The following is a 17,658-nucleotide window of genomic DNA, read 5'->3' on the forward strand; positions in this document are numbered from 1 at the left end:
ATAATACTACTTGAAATAAGTCAAACAGAAAAAGAAACATATCATAAGATATCACTTATAGAGGGAGGGTAAATATGGCTGCACAAGAAATGAATTACAGAACAGAACAGTGTCTCACATTTAGAAAACACACTTATGTCAGCTTAAGGGGAAAGGAGAGGTGGGGTGCTGCATAAAACCAGAGATTGAAATGAGCACAGATAAAGTTCCTTAAGCCAAATACGGAATAGACAAGAGCTACTCCTTGCTCAATGAAATGGACTCAACACCGCATATTAAACGCCTAAGAATGTACCTGACTAGTAAGTAACTTAAAACCTATGGATTGCTATGTCTCTGAAAGAGAATCAAGCATGTGTACAGGGGCATAAACACAGCAGTGACAGGATTGGAGAGGTTCGGTGAGCAAATGAAGACCCTTTGAAGTCATATTGCATGGTACCCATTCCACGGGTTTCAACTACCCAGTTTTATGGTATTCTTCCTTCACCTAAAACATGCATGTGGAACCTAGAGTATGATCAACCATGTGATCGGGAGACGTGTTCAAATATGTCTCAGTTTTCGTACCCTGGTACTCGGGTGCAACATTCCAGACGCTTTACTAACACTCTCCCGACTTGGAGAGTCAGTCCCTTTAACCTCCTGTTTGGCCCAGTTTGCAATTTCTGCGGAAGATGAACAGGAATAGCGAGAACCAATGAGAGACTAGCTGGAGGTGTCTGGTCGGGCATATTTAACTCTCATTTCCCACCAGGAAGAGGAATTAACCAAAGGATCAGCGTGCCGTGCCGGAACCAGATTAGGGCCTGAAGCCATCCTGCGGTGTTGCGGCCAGGTCACAAGAAAGCGAGTTGAAGAAAGGAGCTCAGGGGCACTGTAATTCACAAACCTGCAGAGTTATAAATGACAGCTATCGTCCAAAAATAGACTGAAGTAAGGCTGCCAAGAGGACTTGAAAGCGGGGCAGAATTGCAGGAAACCGATTTCAGGAGGTAGACTGGAATTGCATTGAAAGCATAGGAAAAGAGGCAGAACGTCCACAATGATGCACTTGGCCAAAAAGGGCGTATGCGTTTTTTCCTGAATATATTCAGGAAAAAACGCATACGCCCTTTTTGGCCAACCAAGCAAGCTTGCAAAGGAAATCTGCACTACAATGAAGTCTCACTTCCCCCCGGTCAAAAGGGCCATCTGAAAAAAGTGTAAAATCCAGAAAGGCAGCACAGGCCATGGAGAACTGGGAGCCTTGTTATGCTGATGGGCGGGATGTAAATTGCCAACAGACACTCGGGAGAAGTGTATGGTGTTTCCTGAAATATCTAAAAAACAAAGCAACAGAGCCTAGGGCACTTCCACTTATGGTCCTATAGCTTAGGGAAATTAAAATCAAAAAGACACAGCCACCCCAAAGTTTGGGACGCCTCTGTTTACAAGAACCTCGTTTACCGTACAAGTTCAATATCACAGAAAGTGAAAAATGGATAAAGAAGTTGTGGTACTCACGTACAATGCAGTATCACTCAGCAATGAAATCTATGTCATCAGGGCCGTAGCAGCATAATGAGTGGATTCAGGTACGATGATTCTAAATGAAATAAGTCACAGAGAGACAGAAACATCATAATATATCACTAACACAAGGAATGTAAACCTGGCTACACAAGAACTGAATTACAGAACAGAACAGGGTCTCAAATTCAGAAAACCAACTTATGCTTGCTTAAGGGGAAAGGTGAGTTGGGGTGCTGCATAAAACCAGACATTGAAATGAGCACAGATAAAGTTCCTTAAGCCAAATATGGAATAGACAAGAGCTACTCCTTGCTCAACGAAATGGACTCAACACTGCATATTAAACGCCTAAAAATGTACCTGACTAGTAAGTATCTTAAAACCTATGGATTGCTATGTCTCCAAAAGAGAATCAACCATGTGTACAGGGGCATAAACGCAGCAGTGATAGGATTGGAGAGGTTCGGTGAGCAAATGAAGACCCTTTGAAGTCATATTGCATGGTAACCATTACACGGGTCTCAACTCTCCAGGTTTAAGGTATTCTTCCTTCAGCTAAAACATGCATGTGGAACCCAGAGTATGATCAACCGTGTGAACGGGAGACGTGTTCAAATATGTCTCAGTTTTCCTCCCCTGGTACTCGGGTGCAACATTCCAGACGTTTTACTAACACTCTCCCCACTTGGAGAGTCAGCGCCTTTAACCTCCTGTTTGGCCCAGTTTGCAATTTCTGCGGAAGATGAACAGGAATAGGGAGAACCAATGAGAGACTAGCTGGAGGTGTCTGGACGGGCAAATTTAACTCTCATTTCCCACCAGGAAGAGGAATTAACCAAAGGCTCAGCGTGCCGTGCCGGAACCAGATTAGGGCCTGCAGCCATCCTGCGGTGTTGCGGCCAGCTCAAAAGAAAGCGAGTTGAAGAAAGGAGCTCAGGGGCACTGTAATTCACAAACCTGCAGAGTTATAAATGACAGCTATCGTCCAAAAATATACTGAAGTAAGGCTGCCAAGAGGACTTGAAAGCGGGGCAGAATTGCAGGAAACCGATTTCAGGAGGTAGACTGGAATTGCATTGAAAGCATAGGAAAAGAGGCAGAACGTCCACAATGATGCACTTGGCCAAAAAGGGCGTATGCGTTTTTTCCTGAATATATTCAGGAAAAAACGCATACGCCCTTTTGGGCCAACCAAGCAAGCTTGCAAAGGAAATCTGCACTACAATGAAGTCTCACTTCCCCCCGGTCAAAAGGGCCATCTGAAAAAACTGTAAAATCCAGAAAGGCAGGACAGGCCATGGAGAACTGGGAGCCTTGTTATGCTGATGAGCGGGATGTAAATTGACAACAGACACTCGGGAGAAGTGTATGGTGTTTCCTGAAACATCTAAAAAACAAAGCAACAGAGCCTAGGGCACTTCCACTTATGGTCCTATAGCTTAGGGAAATTAAAATCGAAAACACACAGCCACCCCAAAGTTTGGGATGCCTCTGTTTACAAGAACCTCGTTTACAGTACAAGTTCAACATCGCAGAAAGTGAAAAATGGATAAAGAATGTGGTATTTACTTACAAAGCAATATCACTCAGCAATGAAATCTATTTCATCACGCCCTTAGCAGCACAATGAGTTGATTCAGGTATGATGATTCTAACTGAAATAAGTCACACAGAAAAAGAAACATCATAAGATATCAGTAATACACGGAATGTAAACTTGGCTACACAGGAACTGAATTACAGAATAGAACAGGGTCTCAAATTTAGAAAACCAACTTATGCTTGCTTAAGGGGAAAGGTGAGTTGGGGTGCTGCATAAAACCAGAGATTGAAATGAGCACAACTAAAGTTCCTTAAGTCAAATATGGAATAGACAAGAGCTACTCCCTGCTCAACGAAATGGACTCAACACCCCATATTAAATGCCTAAGAATGTACCTGACTAGTAAGTATCTTAAAACCTATGGATTGCTATGTCTCCGAAAGAGAATCAAGCATGTGTACAGGGGCATAAACGCAGCAGTGATAGGATTGGAGAGGTTCGGTGAGCAAATAAAGACCCTTTGAAGTCATATTGCATGGTACCCATTCCACGGGTTTCAACTACCCAGGTTTAAGGTATTCTTCCTTCAGATAAAATATGCATGTGGAACCTAGAGTATGATCAACCATGTGCTCAGGAGACGTGTTCAAATATGTCTCAGTGCTCGTACCCTGGTACTCGGGTGCAACATTCCAGACGCTTTACTAACACTCTCCCGTCTTGGAGAGTCAGTCCCTTTAACCTCCTGTTTGGCCCAGTTTGCAATTTCTGCGGAAGATGAACAGGAATAGCGAGAACCAATGAGAGACTAGCTGGAGGTGTCTGGACGGGCAAATTTAACTCTCATTTCCCACCAGGAAGAGGAAATAACCAAAGGCTCAGCGTGCCGTGCCGGAACCAGATTAGGGCCTGAAGCCATCCTGCGGTGTTGCGGCCAGGTCACAAGAAAGCGAGTTGAAGAAAGGAGCTCAGGGGCACTGTAATTCACAAACCTGCAGAGTTATAAATGACAGCTATCGTCCAAAAATAGACTGAAGTAAGGCTGCCAAGAGGACTTGAAAGCGGGGCAGAATTGCAGGAAACCGATTTCAGGAGGTAGACTGGAATTGCATTGAAAGCATAGGAAAAGAGGCAGAACGTCCACAATGATGCACTTGGCCAAAAAGGGACGTATGCGTTTTTTCCTGAATATATTCAGGAAAAAACGCATACGTCCCTTTTTGGCCAACCAAGCAAACTTGCAAAGGAAATCTGCACTACAATGAAGTCTCACTTCCCCCCGGTCAAAAGGGCCATCTGAAAAAAGTGTAAAATCCAGAAAGGCAGGACAGGCCATGGAGAACTGGGAGCCTTGTTATGCTGATGGGCGGGATGTAAATTGCCAACAGACACTCGGGAGAAGTGTATGGTGTTTCCTGAAACATCTAAAAAACAAAGCAACAGAGCCTAGGGCACTTCTACTTATAGTCCTATATCTTAGGGAAATTAAAATCAAAAAGACACAGCCACCCCAAAGTTTGGGACGCCTCTGTTTACAAGAAGCTCGTTTACAGTACAAGTTCAACATCGCAGAAAGTGAAAAATGGATAAAGAAGTTGTGGTATTTACTTACAAAGCCATATCACTCAGCAATGAAATCTATGTCATCAGGCCTATAGCTTAGGGTCCTATAGCTTAGGGAAATTAAAATCAAAAAGACACAGCCACCCCAAAATTTGGGACGGCTCTTTTTACAGAAATCTCTTCTACGGCACAAGTTAAATATCCCAGAGAGCAAATAATGGATAAAGAAGTTGCGGTACTTATGTACAACAGAATACCACTCAGCAATGAAATCTATGTCACCAGGCCCGTACCAGCATAATGAGTGGATTGAGGCACGATGATTCTAAGTGAAATAAGTCACACAGAAAAAGAAACATCATAAGGTATCAGTAATACACGGAATGTGAACTTGGCTACACATGAACTGAATTACAAAACAGAACGGGGTCTCAAGTTTAGAAAACCAACTTATGCCTGCTTAAGGGGGAAGGTGAGTTGGGGTGCTGCATAAAAGCAGAGTTTGAAATTAGCACAGATACCGTTCCATAAGCCAAATATGTAATAGACAAGACCTACCCCTTGCTCAACGAAATGGATTCAACAATGAGGTATCACCTCACCCCTGGTAGAATAGGCATCATAGAAAATCTACAAACAAAAAATGCTTGAAAGGGTGTGGAGAAAAGGAACCCTCTTCCACTATTGTTGGGAATATAAATTGATACAGTCATTATGGAGAACAATATGGAATTTCTTAAGAAACTAACAATAGAATTACCATATGATACAGCAATCCCAGTACTGGACATATACCCAGACAAAACCATAAATCAAAAAGAGTCATTCACCGCAATGTTCATTGCATCACTATTTACAATATCGAGGTAATGGAAGCAACCTAAATGCCCACAGACAGACGAATGCATAAAGCTGTGGTCCATATATAAAATGGAATATTACTAAGCCATGAAAAGGAATGAAATTGGGTCATTTGTACAGACGTCGATGGATCTAGAGACTGTCATACAGAGTGAAGTAAGTCAGAAAGAGAAAAACAAATCTTGTATATTCATGCATATATGTGGAACCTAGAAAAACTGTACAGATTAACCATTTTGCAAGGCATAAATAGAGCAACAGATGTAGACAACAAACGTATGGACAACAAGGGGGGAAAGCTGTTGGGGGGGTGGTGGTGGGAGGAGTTGAGAGACTGGGATTGGCATGTATACATTTATATGTATAAAATAGATAACCAATAAGAACCTGCTGTATAAAAATATAAAATAAAATTCAAAATTAAAAAGAAATAAAATTTAAAAAATAAAACAGAAAAAACAATTATTCCCTGCACATACATGTATTTATATGAATAAATTATTTCCATGCTTATATCTGTAAATACAAAAAAGAGGAATAAAATCTACCTTGAACCAAAAACGAAAAAGAGAAAAAAAACACAGAACCCACCAGTTACACAGAGGAAAACCGTATCAGGGCACTTGCTCCAGTTGTAAACAATTCTGAAGTTGGTCAGTGGTGGGGAATCGTCTCCCATTCAGCCAGCAGCCCCCACGCAACAAGCGTCCTCATTGCAAAGCTGGGGCACCGTGCCGAGGCATCTGTGAGTAAACGTGAGCTGAGCCCCAGGCCAGTTGCTGCTGAACTATTCCCACCCGTCCCAGGTAAAACACCTGAATATATACAAGGACTTGAAAGCCTAGAGGAAGGGCCATAGAGCCACACGAGTGACAGCATGCCGGCCGACTTGGTGCCTGCAGGCCAGCCAGGATGGTCTTGGCCCTGGGTGCTCTTCTGGAAGATTTCCATTTCCCTGCCTGAGATACCCGTCCTGTCCCTGCCCCCACTGCTTTTTTCCTTCCTCACCTCTGCCCAGGGAGAAATTCCAGCAGCAGGTATGGGTGACACATCCTCTTCTTTAGCAGGTGGCAGCCTGGCAACTGCTGCAGAAAGTCCAGCAGAGCCCCACTCACACTGGGCCACCCACAAAGCCGTGGCCTCTCACTCCCTCCCACCAGCCCAGCCCCGAGACTGCTGACAGGGCAGAGAAAATGGCGTCAGGCATGGCTGCAGGGGCTCTTGCTGCCTGGAGTGGTATTTATATTGATCTCAACCCAGGCACACCTGGGGAGGGCTGGCCGGCACGGTAAGGCTGCCCAGGTCAGCCAATCATCACCCCTCAGGGGCTCACAGTTGCAGAAAATGGAACTTGCTGAACCGGCCAGGTCCAAGGAACAGGTGTGGGCTCCTGAGAGTCAGGATAGACAAGGGGCTGCAGCTTTGGCTTGTTTTCTAATCATTTTATCTGGCCCATGAGTGGGAGACAACTTCAAGAAAACCCTCTCCTAATGAGAGGAACCCAGGAGTCAGGGAGAGGAGGGGTGGGTGGTGGTTGGAGACAGAGGCCTGGTGCCCCGGGTGCAGTGGAAGTCTCTGGAAGACCAGGTGGAGGGAGGCCTCACGGAGTGATGCCCAGGGTCACAGACCTGTCGCAGCTGCTGTTTGTTAGTTCAAGTCCTGCTCTGAGGTGCTCTGTGTCAGCTCTGAGTGACAGGTGAGCTGGGGGTCCTCTGCAATGAGGGCTATGTGCACGGTTCCTGTGTGCCCAGCCCTGCCACGGTACCTGCAAGGGTAGCTCTGTATCCTGGGAGGGGCCTGACCACGAGAGCCCCGTGGGCTGGGGTGGGGGTGGGGTACCTGCCCAGGTGAGCTCCATATTCTGGGATTGGTCTGACCACGAGAGCCCCATGGGCTGCTGGGGACCTGGTAAAGGATGTCAGGACAGTCAGTGAAGCCACCGAGGATATACCTCCAGTTGCTCCTAATTCCTACACCCTGCTGGTCATTCTACCAACCACCAGGACATGGTATTCTGTATTAGTCTTCAATGATGCCTTCTTTTGTATTCCATTAGTCCCAGAGTCACAAGAAATTTTGGCTTGTGAGTGGCAGGACTCAACATACAACTAAAACAATACTTCCGGGCCGTCTGGCCCCAAGGGTGCAAAAATTCCCACACCATCTTTGGGGAAAGCTTAGCTAAAGACCTAAAAGTTCTACCTCTGGAAAAGGAAACCCTCCTTCAATATGCAGACGACATTCTGATCGCCAGCCCTACTAAGGAGGCCTCTGAACTACCAAGCCAATAAAGGATAGAAGTTGTCCAAGAAAAAGCTCAAATATCACAGACTGCGGTGACCTGCCTGGGCTTCATTCTCACAGAAGGTCGGAGAAGCCCATCCCAGGAAAGGGAAGAAACCATTTTCAGCCTTACCCCTTTCTAAAACTAGAAGACAGCTTAGGGGTTCCTGGGGAGGCCAGGGTTTGCTGCTTCTGGATCCCTAACTACAGTCTACTAGCTGGGCCTCTATATGAAACACTGAAAGGAAAAGATGATGATCCTTTTGAATAGAATCCAGAAGTGGCCTTTCAAGAATGGAAAGAGCAGTCAATTCAGACCCTTGCCCTGGAACTCCCTAATTTAGCTAAACCCTTTGACCTTTACATTCCCGGTGAAAGGTGAATCGCCATTGGAGAATTAGTGCAAAAACTGGGACCACTTGAAATGGAACAATGCAAGAATGCCATCCAGGTAGGATAAACTACGGTCACCAAGGGGCTTGGCCCACTGCCACATCTGGCCAAGATACTGGTGGTATCTAAAAACCTGGAAATCAGCAGCCCAAAAGGCCACCTCCCTCCTAAGGGAAAAGGACCCCACGTGGTGATCCTAACCACCAACCATGCCCTGAAGTTGCAGGGTTCGCTCCGTGGGCACACCGACCTCGAGTGAGGAGGCCCTCCAACTCCAACATCCAGAGAGATAACCGGGGGCAACAGGGCACCATGACGACTCGTGTGAACATCACTTGACCTGGAGTTTCTCTCATAAAACAACAAGAGTGTGTCCCAAAAGAGTAGACTACTGCTTGCAGGACTTACTGCACCCAGAGGGGAGCTAATAATCTTGGCGGGGGAACCGTATATCACACTGTCACCATAGAAAAGCCTACAGACACCGTGATGATGGTGGCCAATAAGACCGGCTGGACTCCTGTTTACATCAAAAGGCTGTTGACTCAGTGGCCATCATGGTCCTTGATCACCACTGACCCTGGACTGTCTGGGAGTTGAGCAGGCAGGGCTCTGACACCTGGTGCTGTTTGTACGTTAATTCAGGGGCCTAATTGAAGAAAGTGCAGACTACTGGTCAGAGCATCTAGGCTGGCAGAAACGGTCAGCCTAAGGTGGCCGAACAAATGTGGGGCGGGGTGAAACCGGCCCCCACAGCGTCTCTGCACATCTCTTTCCTGGACCCTTAAAGGTCATTAGAATCTATAACACTTCCAATGCTGGTGCTCAGGTGGACGAGCAGGGAGGCAGGGGTCCTGGGGACAATCAACGTCACCGGGAGGCTGCTGGGGAGAAGCTCTGACCCTCGCCCCACGGTATGAGGGCTGCCAACTCAGCACTCAGCAGTTACAGAAGAAAGGTCTGCACCCTCAGCACGCCAAGAATGAGGAACGGGACAAAAGGCAGAGGAGGGGTTTGTCCCCAGCAAAGCCCATTAAAAATCCCTGGGAGATAAAAATAGAATCTGGGCAATAAAGTCAAGTCTAACCTTTTTTATCCTTTGTGCTTTGTCTAATTTCACGTGCTCCTAGGGTCCCGCATGCAGAGGTTCCACACCTGGCACTTCAGACCAGATTTCCTAGTGCAGAATGGCTGGGTCGACACCTCAGCTCCTGGGGCCCAGTGCAGACTCCACGATATAGAGCCTGAGCTACAGCCAACCCGGCCCTCGAGAGCTCCGCCCCCTCCCTCCCACTGACTCTGACAGGATCTCTACACAGCAGCCCAGCCCACAGCCCACAGGGTAGTGCATGCTCTCACCTCTCCATTCTCTGATCAAAATATAAAGTTTCCTTTGCTTGTGAACCAAACTCAGTCTCGATCTGTTGGCCCCAATGACACTGGGCAGGGGGACACTTGTTGGGGTCCACTCTGGAGGATCAGTAACGGAAATTGAGACTATTGTAACCTCAATGAACAGATGTGTGAGCCAAACTGTAGTTAACATAGAACAGTGTATAAGGCTCGGGTAAAATAAGATGTTTCTAACACTTCCATTTGATATTTCCATCACTTTATTATAAGCAAGTTCAGTGAAAAGGTTTGTCTTATTTGTCAGGTCAATATAAGAGAAATGAAGTGATTTCTTTCCAAGGATGTACATCTAATAATCTTGGTTAAACCTTCAATCTTGTTTTAAATGCTTTTCCATTGAAAATGATACCTCTCTTTCAGCTCCCCCATTTCTGAGAAGTATAAAATCTTATAATTTATTATTACCAAAGGGGAAAGGTGGGAGGAGGGATAAATTAACAGTTTGGAATTAACACATACACACTGCTATGTATAAAATAGATCATCAACAAGGAACTACTGTATAGCACAGGGAACTACACTCAACATTTTGCAATAACCTATAAGGGGAAATAATCTGAAAAAGAATAGATATTTTTATTGACATCATCTATCAATGACAGTTAAAGTGTAGCCTAAGGGAAGCTGGTGGTGAGTGCTTCTGACCCTGAAGACTTCAATCATCTAAAGTTTGGACTCTGCCTACTTCCCAAGGCCCTTAATGAACATATGTGTAGCCGTAGCTTAAAAACTTCCCCAGTTTGGGTTTCGGGGAGACACTGATTTTGAAAAAGCCCTGGTGTTCTCCTTACATGAATGGGACTCTTCCTACTGCTAAAACATGTCTGTCACACCCAGAGGATGGTATACCGTCTGATCGGGAAGAGTTTGGAAAAGGCATCTCATCTCCTCATCTCCTGGTGCTCGGGTTCACCCCTCCAGCGTCTTTACTAACAGTCTCCCCGCTTGGAGATGTCAGCACTGTCAACATCCTGTTGCGTACAGTTTGGAATTTGTCCAGAGGATGAAGCGGAAGGATGAGGAACAATGAGAGACAAGTCCTAGGTGTTCAGACAGGCACATGTCACTCTAATTTCCAATCAGGAAGACGAATTGACCAAAGGCCAGGGTTGCCCATGGAAACAGTATAGGGCTTGAGGAAATCCCGCTGCTTTGTGGCCAGTTCCCATAAACACAAGTTGAACAATGGAACTCAGGGGCAGTAAAATTCACAAAACTGCAGAGTTGAAAATATCCATCACTGAAAAATGTCTTGAGGAAAGTCAGAGAAAAGGACTTGTAAGCAAGGGAGAATGGCAGGAAAGGGATTTGAGGAGGTAGAAAGGACTCGCCATTAAGCACAAGAAAAGGAGCTGAACATTGCCAACATTGCAGTTGGCCAAAAAGGGTGTATGCGTTTTTTTCTGTATATATTCAAGAAAAGGGCATACACTTTTTTAGCCAACCAAACAGGTGGGCACTGGAAGTCAATACTACAAAAGATATCACTTCGCATCAGTCAGAAGAGCCATCCTCATAAAGCGTAAACAACAGAAATGCAGGACAGGGCAACGAGAAGAGGGAGCCCTGTGAGACTTATAGTGGAAATGTATATTGCCAACGGCCATTCTGGAGAAGTGTATTGTGTTTACTAAAGCATCTAAAAAATGAGCTACAGAGCATAGGGCACTTGCACTCATGGGCGTATATCTTGGGAAAAACAAAAATCGAGAGGACACAGGCACCCCAATGTTTACCCCCTCTCTGTTTAAAAGATCCTCGACTAGGATATAACTTAAATGTCTCTGGAGGGAAAAAATGGATAGAGATGTGGTACTTAGGTAGAGTGGAATATTATTCAGCCTGGAAGTCAATGAAATATGGCCAGTTGTAACAACTCCGGAGGAGTTACGTATGATCATTCTAAGTGACAGAATTCAAAAAGAAAAAGACACATATCATAAGATATCACTTAAAGGTGGAATCCAAAATGGCTACACATGAAATAAATTACAAAACAAAAACATAGTCAAATATGTAGAAAACACGCATAAGGCTGCTAAACGGGAAAGGTGGGGAGGGGTGAGGCATCATCCAGGAGGTTGAAATTAGCAAAGATACCATTCCAAATACCAAACTGATAATCAACAAGGCCTACACGGTAGCTAAAAGAACTGCACTCAGCACACTCAAGTCACCGGAAAAGAATATATACAACTGGTAAGAATCTGAAAAAGAATTTATTGATGTCTCTCTGTACGTGAATCAAGTGGATGTACAGCAGCAAGAAACAGAGCTTTGAAAATCAGCTGTAACCAATATAGTAATAAATTGAAAAAAATAAACGACAGAGAGACAGAGAAAACCTCTTACAACTTTTCCTCAGGGACGGTGATGCAACATGGATTGAACACATCTAGACCCACAGCAGGATGAGACATAAGGCTGGAAACTGTTTGCGCTAAGAGAAATGTGAGGTTGGGTGAGGAAATGCACACCCTTTAAAGTAATACTACCTGGTACCCATTCAATGGGTCCCAAATCTGCAGGTTCAAGGGATCTTCCTACAGCTAAAACATGCCTGGAAAACTCAGAGGACTGTACACCATGTGATCGGGAGATGTGTCTACAATGCACCTCATTTATCCTCTCCTGGTGCTCCTGTTCACCATTCCAGCCATGTTACTTAGAATCTCCCCACTTGGAGAATCAGCACATTTCAACTTCTGTTTCACACATTTTGCAAATTGTGAGGAGGATGAACGGGAAGAGGGGGAACCAATGAGAGAATAGTTGTAGGGGTTTGGACGGGCACATATCACTTTAATTTTCCATTAAGAATAAGAATTAAAGAAAGGCTCAGCCTGCCTCGCCGGAGCCAAAATAGGGCCTGAAGCAATCCTGCGGGTTTGAGGCCAGCTCACAAAAGAGCAACTTATAAAATGGAGCTCAGGGTCACTGCATTCACAAACCTGCAGAGTTATAAATGAAAACTAACGTCCAAAAATATGTTGAGGTAAGGCAAAGAAGAGGATCTGAATGCAAGACAGAATTGCAAGAAACAGATTTCAAGAGATAGATTGGACTCGTCTTTAACGCACATGAAAAGCAGCAGAATTTCGACAATGATGCAGTTGGCCCAAAAGGGCGTATGCGTTTTTTCCTGATTATATCCAGGAAAAAACGCATACGCACTTTATGGGCAACGAAGCAAGCAAGCAATGCAAATGTGCACAACAAAGAAGTCTCACTTCCCACCGGTCAAAAGGGCCATCCTAAAAAATTGTAAAAACCAGAAATGCAGGACAGGCCATGGAGAACAGGAAGCCTTTATACGCTGATGGGCAGTGTGTGAACTGCCGAGAGCCACTCTGGAGAAGTGTATGGTGGTTCCTAAATCATCTAAAAAACAGAGCTACAGAGCATAGGACACTTCCAATCATGGGAGTATATCTAGGGAAGTCTAAAAATCAACAAGACACAAGCACACCACAGTTTAGGGCTACTCTGTTTACAAGAACCTCAACTTCAGTACACCTTAAATATCCCAGGAAAGAGAACAATGGATAAAGAAGATGTGGTACTTATGTACAATGGAATATCTCTTCACCATGAAATCAATGTAATAAGGCTAGTAGAAGGATAAAGAGTGGATTTAGGTCCGATAATACTACTTGAAATAAGTCAAACAGAAAAAGAAACATATCATAAGATATCACTTATAGAGGGAGGGTAAATATGGCTGCACAAGAAATGAATTACAGAACAGAACAGTGTCTCACATTTAGAAAACACACTTATGTCAGCTTAAGGGGAAAGGAGAGGTGGGGTGCTGCATAAAACCAGAGATTGAAATGAGCACAGATAAAGTTCCTTAAGCCAAATATGGAATAGACAAGAGCTACTCCTTGCTCAATGAAATGGACTCAACACCGCATATTAAACGCCTAAGAATGTACCTGACTAGTAAGTAACTTAAAACCTATGGATTGCTATGTCTCTGAAAGAGAATCAAGCATGTGTACAGGGGCATAAACACAGCAGTGATAGGATTGGAGAGGTTCGGTGAGCAAATGAAGACCCTTTGAAGTCATATTGCATGGTACCCATTCCACGAGTTTCAACTACCCAGTTTTATGGTATTCTTCCTTCACCTAAAACATGCATGTGGAACCTAGAGTATGATCAACCATGTGATCGGGAGACGTGTTCAAATATGTCTCAGTTTTCGTACCCTGGTACTCGGGTGCAACATTCCAGACGCTTTACTAACACTCTCCCGACTTGGAGAGTCAGTCCCTTTAACCTCCTGTTTGGCCCAGTTTGCAATTTCTGCAGAAGGTGAACAGGAATAGGGAGAACCAATGAGAGACTAGCTGGAGGTGTCTGGTCGGGCAAATTTAACTCTCATTTCCCACCAGGAAGAGGAATTAACCAAAGGCTCAGCGTGCCGTGCCGGAACCAGATTAGGGCCTGAAGCCATCCTGCGGTGTTGCGGCCAGGTCACAAGAAAGCGAGTTGAAGAAAGGAGCTCAGGGGCACTGTAATTCACAAACCTGCAGAGTTATAAATGACAGCTATCGTCCAAAAATATACTGAAGTAAGGCTGCCAAGAGGACATGAAAGCGGGGCAGAATTGCAGGAAACCGATTTCAGGAGGTAGACTGGAATTGCATTGAAAGCATAGGAAAAGAGGCAGAACGTCCACAATGATGCACTTGGCCAAAAAGGGCGTATGCGTTTTTTCCTGAATATATTCAGGAAAAACGCATACGCCCTTTTTGGCCAACCAAGCAAGCTTGCAAAGGAAATCTGCACTACAATGAAGTCTCACTTCCCCCCCGGTCAAAAGGGCCATCTGAAAAAAGTGTAAAATCCAGAAAGGCAAGACAGGCCATGGAGAACTGGGAGCCTTGTTATGCTGATGGGCGGGATGGAAATTGCCAACAGACACTCGGGAGAAGTGTATGGTGTTTCCTGAAACATCTAAAAAACAAAGCAACAGAGCCTAGGGCACTTCCACTTATGGTCCTATAGCTTAGGGAAATTAAAATCAAAAAGACACAGCCACCCCGAAGTTTGGGACGCCTCTGTTTACAAGAACCTCGTTTACCGTACAAGTTCAATATCACAGAAAGTGAAAAATGGATAAAGAAGTTGTGGTACTCACGTACAATGCAGTATCACTCAGCAATGAAATCTATGTCATCAGGCCCGTAGCAGCATAATGAGTGGATTCAGGTACGATGATTCTAACTGAAATAAGTCACACAGAGACAGAAACATCATAATATATCGCTAACACACGGAATGTAAACCTGGCTACACAAGAACTGAATTACAGAACAGAACAGGGTCTCAAATTTAGAAAACCAACTTATGCTTGCTTAAGGGGAAAGGTGAGTTGGGGTGCTGCATAAAACCAAAGATTGAAATGAGCACGGATAAAGTTCCTTAAGCCAAATATGGAATAGACAAGAGCTACTCCTTGCTCAACGAAATGGACTCAACACCGCATATTAAACGCCTAAGAATGTACCTGACTAGTAAGTATCTTAAAACCTATGGATTGCTATGTCTCCGAAAGAGATTCAAGCATGTGTACAGGGGCATAAACGCAGCAGTGATAGGATTGGAGAGGTTCGGTGAGCAAATGAAGACCCTTTGAAGTCATATTGCATGGTACCCATTCCACGGGTTTCAACTACCCAGGTTTAAGGTATTCTTCCTTCAGCTAAAACATGCATGTGGAACCTAGAGTATGATCAACCATGTGATCGGGAGACGTGTTCAAATATGTCTCAGTTTTCGTACTCTGGTACTCGGGTGCAACATTCCAGACGCTTTACTAACACTCTCCCGACTTGGAGACTCAGTCCCTTTAACCTCCTGTTTGGCCCAGTTTGCAATTTCTGCGGAAGATGAACAGGAATAGGGAGAACCAATGAGAGACTAGATGGAGGTGTCTGGACGGGCAAATTTAACTCTCATTTCCCACCAGGAAGAGGAAATAACCAAAGGCTCAGCATGCCGTGCCGCAACCAGATTAGGGCCTGCAGCAATCCTGGGGTGTTGCGGCCAGCTCACAAGAAAGCGAGTTGAAGAAAGGAGCTCAGGGGCACTGTAATTCACAAACCTGCAGAGTTATAAATGACAGCTATCGTCCAAAAATATACTGAAGCAAGGCTGCCAAGAGGACTTGAAAGCGGTGCAGAATTGCAGGAAACCAATTTCAGGAGGTAGACTGGAATTGCATTAAAAGCATAGGAAAAGAGGCAGAACGTCCACAATGATGCACTTGGCCAAAAACGGCGTATGCGTTTTTTCCTGAATATATTCAGGAAAAAACGCATACGCCCTTTTTTGCCAACCAAGCAAGCTTGCAAAGGAAATCTGCACTACAATGAAGTCGCACTTCCCCCCGGTCAAAAGGGCCATCTGAAAAAAGTGTAAAATCCAGAAAGGCAGGACAGGCCATGGAGAACTGGGAGCCTTGTTATGCTGATGGGCGAGATGGAAATTGCCAACAGACACTCGGGAGAAGTGTATGGTGTTTCCTGAAACATCTAAAAAACAAAGCAACAGAGCCTAGGGCACTTCCACTTATGGTCCTATAGCTTAGGGAAATTAAAATCAAAAAGACACAGCCACCCCGAAGTTTGGGACACCTCTGTTTACAAGAACCTCGTTTACAGTACAAGTTCAACATCGCAGAAAGTGAAAAATGGATAAAGAATGTGGTATTTACTTACAAAGCAATATCACTCAGCAATGAAATCTATGTCATCAGGCCCTTAGCAGCACAATGAGTGGATTCAGGTATGATGATTCTAACTGAAATAAGTCACACAGAAAAAGAAACATCATAAGATATCAGTAATACACGGAATGTAAACTTGGCTACACAGGTACAGAATTACAGAACAGAACAGGGTCTCAAAGTTAGAAAACCAACTTATGCTTGCTTAAGGGGAAAGGTGGGTTGGGGTGCTGCATAAAACCAGAGATTGAAATGAGCACAGATAAAGTTCCTTAAGCCAAATATGGAATAGACAAGAGCTACTCCTTGCTCAACGAAATGGACTCAACACCGCATATTAAACGCCTAAGAATATACCTGACTAGTAAGTATCTTAAAACCTATGGATTGCTATGTCTCTGAAAGAGAATCAAGCATGTGTACAGGGGCATAAACGCAGCAGTGATAGGATTGGAGAGGTTCGGTGAGCAAATGAAGACCCTTTGAAGTCATATTGCATGGTACCCATTACACGGGTCTCAACTCTCCAGGTTTAAGGTATTCTTCCTTCAGCTAAAACATGCATGTGGAAGCCAGAGTATGATCAACCGTGTGAACGGAGACGTGTTCAAATATGTCTCAGTTTTCGTACCCTGGTACTCGGGTGCAACATTCCAGAGGCTTTACTAACACTCTCCCATCTTGGAAAGTCAGTCCCTTTAACCTCCTGTTTGGCCCAGTTTGCAATTTCTGCGGAAGATGAACAGGAATAGCGAGAACCAATGAGAGACTAGCTGGAGGTGTCTGGACGGGCAAATTTAACTCTCATTTCCCACCAGGAAGAGGAATTAACCAAAGGCTCAGCATGCCGTGCCGGAACCAGATTAGGGCCTGAAGCCATCCTGGGGTGTTACGGCCAGGTCACAAGAAAGGGAGTTGAAGAAAGGAGCTCAGGGGCACTGTAATTCACAAACCTGCAGAGTTATAAATGACAGCTATCGTCCAAAAATATACTGAAGTAAGGCTGCCAAGAGGACTTGAAAGCGGGGCAGAATTGCAGGAAACCGATTTCAGGAGGTAGACTGGAATTGCATTGAAAGCATAGGAAAAGAGGCAGAACGTCCACAATGAGGCACTTGGCCAAAAACGGCGTATGCGTTTTTTCCTGAATATATTCAGGAAAAAACGCATACGCACTTTCTGGCCAACCAAGCAAGCTTGCAAAGGAAATCTGCACTACAATGAAGTCTCACTTCCCCCCGGTCAAAAGGGCCATCTGAAAAAAGTGTAAAATCCAGAAAGGCAGGACAGGCCATGGAGAACTGGGAGCCTTGTTATGCTGATGGGCGGGATGTAAATTGCCAACAGA

The 17,658-nt window shown here is 44.7% G+C and overlaps 1 long non-coding RNA gene across 1 annotated transcript in view; it reads right to left on the minus strand.

Moving 5' to 3' along the window:
• Positions 1 to 1,472: 1,472 nt before the first annotated feature.
• The window catches only part of LOC307181506, a 1,293,685-nt gene continuing 1,277,499 nt past the window's right edge, over positions 1,473 to 17,658 (minus strand). The window contains exon 7 of the long non-coding RNA XR_013826932.1: positions 1,473 to 1,588. This is a non-coding gene — a long non-coding RNA (uncharacterized lncRNA). The remainder of the gene's footprint in view (positions 1,589 to 17,658) is intronic.

The sequence above is a fragment of the Stenella coeruleoalba genome (genome assembly GCF_951394435.1).
Source record: "Stenella coeruleoalba genome assembly, contig: scaffold_46, whole genome shotgun sequence".
NCBI lineage: Eukaryota > Metazoa > Chordata > Mammalia > Artiodactyla > Delphinidae > Stenella > Stenella coeruleoalba.